We start from the raw sequence: 9091 nt of genomic DNA, 5'->3' as shown, positions 1-9091 counted from the left end.
TCTTAAAACCAGTTATAAGGAGCTCAGATGAGTGCCTCATATTAGAAACCAAAGTTTCTGAGCACAAAAGAATATCATACTGTCTGGACGCAACTGTAAGGTCTTGGATATTTGCATGAAGACCACGAATATTGCAATACAGAAGACGACATTGACGAAATCTAGGACGTACTGGTCCCGGATTTTGCTCAATGTCTCCAGACAGCATAAGAATTAATAGAAATAAAAAAGAGACATCATACTTAAAAACTAGATTAACAAGAATTATAACAAAAACAATATGTACAGAATAATAAAAAAAGTGATTGATGATACCCATAGACTATAGTAAAAAGTCGGAAAAACTGGTCAACATGGAGGAGCCGATACACCATGCAAGGCTAAATACCCTCCAGGATAGCCACTTCAACTGAAGGGAGGACAGTAAGGATGGTTTTGAGAAGAAAAAATCAGAAAAAGGAAAAGACAACCTCTTGATAAACCACCAGGCATCCATGGCCCTTCTATTAAGCCTGCCCAACACACCATTTCAAAAAAACAAGAGGAAGAAAAAAAATAAGATAGAATAGTGTGCCCGAGTGTACCCTCAAGCAAGAGAACTCTAACCCAAGGCAGTGGAAGACCATGGTACAGAGGCTATGGCACTACCCAAGACTAGAGAACAATGGTTTAATTTTGGAGTGTCCTTCTCCTAGAGGAGCTGCTTACCATAGCTAAAGAGTCTCTTCTACCCTTACCAAGAGGAAAGTACACTGAACAAATTGCAGTACAGTAATTAACCACTTGGGTGAAGAAGTGTTAAGTATCTCATTGTTGTCAGATGTATGAGGAAAGACGAGAATATGTAAAGAATAGGCCAGACTATTCTGTGTAAGTGTAGGCAAAGAAAAAATAATCCGTGACTAGAAAGAGGGATCCAATGCATTACTGTCTGGCCAGTCAAAGGATCCAATACCTCTCTAGTGGTAGTATCTCAACGGCCGGCTGGTGCCCTGGCCAACCTACTACCTATTAAATATATATATATATATATATATATATATATATATATATATATATATATATATATATATATATATATATAATATGTAATATATATAATATACAATATATATATATATATATATATATATATATATATATATATATATATATATATATATACTGAATATATGTATATATATAAATATATACATTTATTTATATATATTATATATTATATATATTATATATTTTATATAAGCACAGGGGCTCCCATAGGGAAAAATAGCCCAGTGAGGAAAGGAAATAAGGAAATAAATAAACGATAACAGGAAATTAACCATAAATCATTCTAAAAACAGTAACAACGTCAAAACAGATATGTCATATATAAACTATAAAAATACTTATGTCAGCCTGTTCACCATAAACTGTATGCAGTTAAACTGTTTATATATATATATATATATATATATATATATATATATATATATATATATGTATATATATATATATGTATATATATATTTATATATATATTTATATATATATATATATATATATATATATATATATATATATATATATTTATATATATACGTATATATATACAGTATATATATATATATATATATATATATATATATATATATATCTATATATATATATATATATATATATTGATATATATATATATATATATATATATATATATATATATGTATATAGTATACACACACACACACATATATATATATATATATATATATATATACATATATATATTGTATATATATATATATGTGTGTGTATACTATATATATATATACATATATATGTATATATATACATATGTGTGTGTATATATATATATATATATATATATATATATATATATATATATATATATATACTGTATATATATATATATATATATATTGTATATATATGTATGAGTGTGTATACTATATATATATATATATATATATATATATATATATATATATATATATATATACACACAAAATCAAACATACACCTGTTTCCACGTATATGTAATAGACCTAGATAGTTAAAGAAGTAAGTCGATAATTTGGAAATAATAGCTTTAGTTCTTGGCCACTGCAAAGTTGTCTCTTAAGAAATGGACCAAGCGAGGGGTAATTACGTTGTCATAGGTGCTACCTGTCTCTGTTTTGAGAGTCCTTGGCTGGGGAAAGCGAAGCGTTCTAATGCTGTCTTGGCGGTGTCACTGTCTACGAGTAGTTGAGTGGGTGGTGGTAACCGCTATACGAGGTAACTCGGTTGTTTTAGTTGGTAAGTAAAGTATTCCGTCAAAAGCTGATTTACAATATAGTTACTGCTACTAGTATCGTTTGGTGTTTATTTTAGGTCTGTTGATATATGTAACTTATTTCTGTACATAATATATTTCAAGTACCCATGTCTTGACATACCGGTTTATAAATAATTTCTGTGCATAGTTATATTGAATGTTCGTTTCTTATCATTCTTGATTATTTTGTACTTTCAGAAAAGTGTGATCCCCTTATCACCTGGAAGTCTCAAGATTCTAATGAGAATATTTCCTGATAGCCGATGTTTCCTGCATTATTCCTGCCTATATTCCTGCCTACAGGCCCACGTGTCGCAAAATAGACTAACAGCTGACAACGCTGGAATCTGGTGAAGTATTTTTCTGTCTGAACTAAAAGGTGAGCATTACTTAGATACTTTATTTTAATTCAATCCCAAGCAAGCCAGTCCTCCCCGATTGGGGGCGGCGCCCCCAATCTGTGGGAGGACGTTCCCTATAGCGCACGGTAGACCTGAAAAGTTCTACCGTGCGCTATAGGGAGGCTTGCTTTTACCTTAGTTTTAAGTTAGAGGTGAGTTTTCTCATTTTTTGTACTTTATTTAGGTTCTGGAGTTTACGTAAAGCCTGTTGATCACAAATTTAAAAGTTTTCCGAACTTTCTTGCTATTTATATCAAATTATATTTATTTCATATTTTAAGATTGACTTTTGGAGTTTTAAGTATAAGAGTGTAATCGTAGTTAATCACATTCTTGACTCTAAGTATAATAATGTAATAATTGTTGTATTAAATTGGTAATTTTATAATAGACCTACTGTTAGACTTTCACCATTACAGGCTTTAGTTTATGTAGGGATCAACTTATACTAAAAAAAAATTTTGATGATTTATTATTTTTTTTTTTTCAGATAGTGCGGCTTCAGGATAAAACTACTCTAGGTGCGGCTTCAGGATAAAACTACTCTAGGTGCGGCTTCAGGATGAAACTACTCTAGGTGCGGCTTCAGGATGAAACTACTCTAGGTGCGGCTTCAGGATAAAACTACTCTAGGTGCGGCTTCAGGATAAAACTACTCTAGGTGCGGCTTCAGGATAAAACTACTCTAGGTGCGGCTTCAGGATAAAACTACTAGAGGTCTAGATTCGTTGAATCTAATAAACTTCAAATTCGACTTATGACTGTTTAGTATGGTTGGATTGTTACTGGAAATACTGTCCAGATCTTCTGTCAATACGTGGTTCTCTGGAAATCCTGTTAAGATAATCTATAAATATTTGTATTACTTTTTTTATGATTTTTTGAAAATCGGTTTTTACTGGAAGAAATACTTGACAAACATTGTTAGAAATTCAGCATAATAGGTTACTGGTAAGTGGTAACAGAAGGAAATTATTTTTTTTTTCATGGTGGGAATTCTGTTTTAAAAATCACAATTTTTTTTAAATTTACAATTAATGCAAGAATTTTTTTTTTCCCGAAGTTATTGTCAATATTTGGGCAGTTCTGCCAGGTACATTCTTGCCAAGTTGTCCAGTAGTTGAAGAAAATTGGAAAGTTATTTAGATACTTTGGATAACAGTTCGTTGGAATATCTATCAAATTTCAATAGATTTAAATAGTTCATATCTAATGGATTGGCAGAACCCATTTTTTCTTTAAATAAAGGCTTAATTTTATAATAAAATTTCTATCTTGACTACTTCGTGGTTTGTCCTTTTTGAAAATACTGAAATATATCTGTTGGAATTGGAATGGCATTTTACAACTTATTGGTTTTAAAAGTTTTAAACTTAAATTTCTAATACATTTAATTAGTCTTTCATAATTAAAACCAGTCTAAAAGTCAACATGTATTTGCATCAAGGGAAGTCGCATGGCTACTTTTCTCTCTCTAAAAGAAAAAAAAAAGGAACTTGTACCTTAAACTGGTTAATTTCATTGAAAGCTAGCTTCTGATTTATATTTTATTGCCTAACTGGTAACCAACGATTCACTGAAAATAATTTTAAGTTTATAAGAAAGCTGAACTATGAAACTATTGTATGTTACATGCATTTCATCGTAGCTGTAATACACGAACTGGGGAAAACATTACATTAAATGGAGGAGTTATGATGACAGGTTCTTGAAAAAATTTATATTAAACGAAAATCTTGCCGATGTTGTTGAGGGAAGGAATGTACCCCCATCAGTGTTGGCCGACACTTTAATTTTCAATGTTGAGAGATTGGTTAGCCTCGAAGACACTATGAAATTAGTTACCTTTGTGACTGTTTCCCTGATTGGTTATCCTGGTTTTGTTTCTGAAATTAGTGTCTGTTTCTGTAAGTCTGAAAGATTTTTGCTCAAATACAGGGTACAGTAAATTAAGGAAGAGGTTGTTAGTTCAGTGTCGCTCCACCCAGAAACTTAATCTTGTACAGGGAAAATGACTGAAGAATTCAGTTTTCTTCGATTATTCGTATTAGGTAAACGATTTTTTCTTTTAGCATTCCTAGGTCTTTATTATTGCAGTAGCATTTCGGTACAATGGAAAGTTTTTTTTTTTTTTTTTTTTTTTTTTTTTTTTTTTTTTTTTTTCCTCAACCAAGTCTAGTTTGACCATTGGAAGCCTGTCAGATAAGAGTACAACGCGTGGATAATCAAACAAGCAGTTATGTAGTTTCGCTCTACTGAAATTTTAAATCAAGCTAAACTTACAAGTGGTGACAATTCACCATATGTACTGGAGAAGAAGATTGTGTTATTGATATGAATAAGAATAAAGCTCTTGCAAGTGGAGACTAGTTAAGATTATTAGAGTAGAGAATTAAGAGTTGATGTTTGAAGGGAAGGATACAGGCGCTCCAATAATTACCGATATAACTCGAGGTAGCCAGCTGATGAGGTTGCCCGGGAATGCATAATCTTTTACTAAAAGTAACTGTAGAGATTACTTTTTAATTGGTTTATCAATCTTATCGGGATGTTATTGAATAATGCATGTTCATCTTGTATTTAATTTTAAGGTAATAATAGTTTTAAAAAAAAAATGAAAAATAGCCCAGTGAGGAAAGGAAAGAGATGAACGATGTAACTAATGAACAATTAAAATATATATCAAAATCATTATTTATATATATTTTATATAACTATATATATACACATATATAGTGTATATGTATGTATGTATAAGTATTTGTTTGATTGTATGTATACATATGTATATATGCATTATGAAAACTTATTTTTGATGAATGGTTGTGTATATATATATATATATATATATATATATATATATATATATATGTATATATATATATATATATATATATATATATATATATATATATATATATATTGTATAGGTATGTATGCATTTGTTTGTATATATACATATATACATTTATATATATATATATATATATATATATATATATATATACACTGTATATATATGTATGTATTTGTTTGTAAGCATACATATATATATATATATATATATATATATATATATATATATATATATATATATATATATATGTATTATGAAAACCCATTTTTGATGTATGGTCGTATATATACAGATTATACATTTGCATATCAGTACAGTAACGTTAAAATGTTAATTCTCAGAAGCAAGTACAATTTTATCTTAAAGTTAACTTTCAAAAAAAAAAAAAAAAAAAAGGCCACTTCCTTCTGCAAGAACAATAACAGAGATCATGTTCCTTTGAAACACTATAGATTCCAAAAGGTATAAATGGAATCTCCCCTTCACGTCTAGCAATAACTCTTCAGTTCAGAAATGGTAAAATAGAATTTGTTTCTTTACTATTACTTAAAAACCGTCTCATCCAATTAAACCAAAAAAAGAAAAAGAAAAATAAAAAACTTCGAAACTGTCGATTATTACTATTATTACTAGCCAAGCTACAACTCTAGTTGGAAAAGCAAGATGCTATAAGCTCAAGGGCTCCAATACGGAAAAATAGCCCAGTGAGAAAAGGAAATAAGGAAATAAATAAATGATGAGAATAAATTAACAATATATCATTCTAAAACAGTAACAACATCAAAACAAATAGGTCCTATATAAAATATTAACAACGTCAAAAACAGATATGTCATATATAAACTATAAAAAAACTTATGTTAGCCTGGTCAACATAAAAACATTTGCTCCAACTTTGAACTTTTGAAGTACTACTGATTCAACTACCCGATTAGGAAGATCATTCCATAACTTGGTAACAGCTGGAATAAAACTTCTAGAATACTGTGTAGTATTGAGCCTCATGATGGAGAAGGCCTGGCTATTAGAATTAACTGCCTGCCTAGAAATACGAACAGGATAGATTACAGTGACAGTTTTCCAAAAGTTTAGTTCTTAAATATTTTGTATTATCATTCTCTATGTTTCTCTTGAAATATTAGCAAGCTCTTAATAAATACAGTAAAACTGCTCTTTACTGCGCTCACTCACTGAATGACTTTATTTTCTATTAAAGGGAAAACTACTTTAATTTATTTACCGTATCCCCGCTAATTATCATCGTATAATGTAGAAAGCCCAAATCAGGACTATGAAGCGTGATGTGGGAGATGATAAATGGAGAGATATTGATTTAAAAGCTCAAGATGGAGACGACTGGCGAAATCTAACCGGAAAGAAATTATATATATATATATATATATATATATATATATATATATATATGTATATATATATATATGTATATATATATATATATATATATATATATATATATATATATATATAATTTCTTTCCGGTTAGATTACGCCAGTCGTCTCTATCTTGAGCTTTTAAATCAGTACCTCTCCATATATATATATATATATATATATATATATATATATATATATATATATATATATATATATATATATACTGTATATGTATGTATGTATATATATATTATATATATATATATAATATATATATATCTACATATATATATATATATATATATATATATAGACTATGAAGCGTGAAGTAGACGATGAATCAGGTACTGATTTAAAAACTCAAGATAGAGACGCCTGGCAAAATCTATCCGAAGCCCTTTGCGTCAATAGGCGTAGGAGATGATGATGATGATATATTCTTAGGTACTTAGAGTATCTCACAGCATAATGGGGGTGTATTGTCAAATCCACATTATCGAAAAGCACTTGGTGAACATGAAAGTCTTCAGCTTCTCCTTGAAAACCTTATTATCCTCAGTCCTTCGGATGTCTAGTAGGAGCTTGTTATATCGTCTTAGGAATCTCTTTAACCTACCGTAGAGTTAAATCTTGTCTCCAATAACTTGAAACCATCTAGAACTATTCACGTGTCGACACGATTTGTTGGCAGCACGATATGCTTGAGGGTACACTCGGGCACACTATTCTATCTCGTTTCTCTTCCTCTTGTTTTGTTAAATTTCTCATAGTTTATAACTTTATATAGGAAATATTTATTTAAATGTCATTGTTCTTATAATATATTATTTTTCTTTGTTTCCTTTCCTCACTGGGCTATTTTCCTTGTTGGAGCCCCTGGGCTTATAACATCTTGCTTTTCCAACTAGGGTTGTAGCTTAGCAAGTAATAATAATAATAATAATAATAATAATAATAATAGTAATAATAATAATAATAATAATAATAATAATAATAATAATAATTCTCATAGATATTTTGGACGTCCGGTTCTAATAATCTGAGTCAATGCACATATCTTAAACTCTATTCTAGCTGTAATAGACAGCCAGTGTAATTCAGTTAGTTTACAAGTAATCCTCTCTAGGGTTGGAACATCATTCATCAGTCTTGCTCCTCTGTTTATTATGTTTTGTAATTTCTTAAGTTTCACTTTGGCTAGTCTGTGATAGATGGAGATATAGTAGGCAGTCTGATATTTTATTTTATTTTTATTTTTTTTTTTACCGAATATCTATCCAGATATTTCCTTTCAAAAGCAATGTTTTTAAGATATTATCCAGCGATTCTTAATATATGCTTTACTTGAACACGGAGAGAAAATTTACATTCAAAGGATAAGAACTCCACTATCGGGACCAGGTCCTTGTTGATATTTATTTAGATGTCTCCCAAGTTTAATCTGTTTTTCTTTCTAACCACCATAAATTCAGTTTTACTTTCATTTAGTTTTGTTTAATTTTCATCCATTTCCTAACACTTGACTAGAATGTGGGTTAAGGTGTCAAGGGTATCATCAATATCATTTATAGAGAAGTAAAATTATGTATCACCTACGCATAGCTTGAACTTCATTTTATTTAGCTGTAGAAATTTTGATAGATCTATGTTATATATATACAAAATAATAATAATAATAATAATAACAATAATATAATCATCATCATCATCATCATTATTACTATTACTACTATCATTGTTATCATTGTTATACCTTTTTGTGTCATCATTGTTGTGGTTTTTATTATTGTAGGTATCACTTTTTTGTGTTATTGCCATCTTTCAGGTTTCATTTTTCACAAGTAGCTACTTACCTCTTGGTAAGAGTAGAAGAGAATCTTTAGCTACTTTCCTCTTGGTAAGAGTAGAAGAGACTCTTTAGCTACTTTCTTCTTGGTAAGAGTAGAAGAGACTCTTTAGCTACTATCCTCTTGGTAAGAGTAGAAGAGACTCTTTAGCTACTTTCCTCTTGGAAAGAGTAGAAGAGACTCTTTATCTCTGGTAAGCAGCTCTTCTAGGAGAAGGACACTCCAAAATCAAACCATTGATCTCTAGTTTAAAGGTTTAAAGGCCGGTCATGAA

General features: G+C 29.6%; 1 long non-coding RNA gene across 1 annotated transcript; it reads left to right on the top strand.

Moving 5' to 3' along the window:
- The first annotated feature begins 2240 nt into the window (after window positions 1-2240).
- LOC137649586 (uncharacterized) lies at window positions 2241-4072 on the top strand. Its single transcript, XR_011045787.1, has 3 exons — window positions 2241-2298; window positions 2516-2696; window positions 3209-4072. It is a non-coding gene; the product is annotated as an uncharacterized lncRNA (long non-coding RNA).
- The last annotated feature ends 5019 nt before the right edge of the window (window positions 4073-9091 follow it).

Source organism: Palaemon carinicauda, chromosome 11 (genome assembly GCF_036898095.1).
Source record: "Palaemon carinicauda isolate YSFRI2023 chromosome 11, ASM3689809v2, whole genome shotgun sequence".
In the NCBI taxonomy this organism is placed as follows: domain Eukaryota; kingdom Metazoa; phylum Arthropoda; class Malacostraca; order Decapoda; family Palaemonidae; genus Palaemon; species Palaemon carinicauda.
This window is presented reverse-complemented; position numbering and strand designations above follow the sequence as displayed.